Genomic DNA, 1,188 nt, shown 5'->3' on the forward strand with positions numbered 1-1,188 from the left:
TTTTAATTTTTTTATTATAATTTAATTTAAGTTTAATAATGAAATAATTTATTTTTGGTTTAATAATATAACATTTTATAAAGTTATTAATTAAGTATTCTGTTAGAACTTAATGATTATCCTAATCATATTTTAGATTTTTTTATATTTAAAATAAGATGTTTATTTTGTATTTGATTGATTTTTAAAAGTTTTTGTCAAATGCTTTATAATATAATATAGATGAATCGTCATTATATTAATTATCAGTATTGAAAATCAAAATATATTTGTCATATAATATTATATATATATATATATATATATTTATACACACTATATACATATACACACACTATAAGCTTACTCTCACAATACAGCGAGATACATCTCAATTTTAATGTCTCGTTTTACAATATGGTTTTGAGAAAACGATAATGTTTTTTATATTTGAATAAAATATAAAATTTAAGACCCATATTTTTTTATCGTTTTTTGTATATTTTTTTAGTTTAATCTTATTATAATTTTGTTTAGGTTTAATAACGAATTAATTTATTTTAGGTTTAATAATAATTTTTTTATAAGTATTTTGTTAGAGCATAATATTTATCTTAATTATATTACATATTTTTTATATTTAAAATTAGATGTTTATCTTGTATTTTATTATATTTATCTGCAGTTACTTACACGAATTCAAACATAAATCTTTAATAAGTTGTACTTAAGCACATTCTACTTGTAATTTTAAACTTTAAGTAATATGCATCAATAAATAGTAATTTATGCATAAAAAAATGGTTTTTAAGAGTTTTTATCAAATACTTTATAATATAGTATAAATAAAAAATTAATCTGGGTCATATTAGGGGCGGGTAAGGCCATCCTCAACCCTGCTTCGAGTATGAACCTCTTACCCATCAAATTGGGAATCACCACGCCGTTAGGACATCCGTCACAACGGGTAAAATTGTCATCTCTACATCTTCCATTATCGCATTGATTTGATTTTTCATTATAAATTAATAATCATATATATATATATATATATATTCAATTTGGCTATCATACTTGTAAATACGAGAATAATTCTGAGTTAATTCATTCTTTAAATAATATCTTAAATAATTAATTCTAAATATAAATAAATATATAAAAGTAGGGGGGGTGCTAATGGCACCCTTATAGGGGTGTTGAATGTGTTGG

This window comes from Cynara cardunculus (genome assembly GCF_001531365.2).
Source record: "Cynara cardunculus var. scolymus isolate 2C chromosome LG 15, CcrdV1, whole genome shotgun sequence".
Classification (NCBI taxonomy): Eukaryota; Viridiplantae; Streptophyta; class Magnoliopsida; order Asterales; family Asteraceae; genus Cynara; species Cynara cardunculus.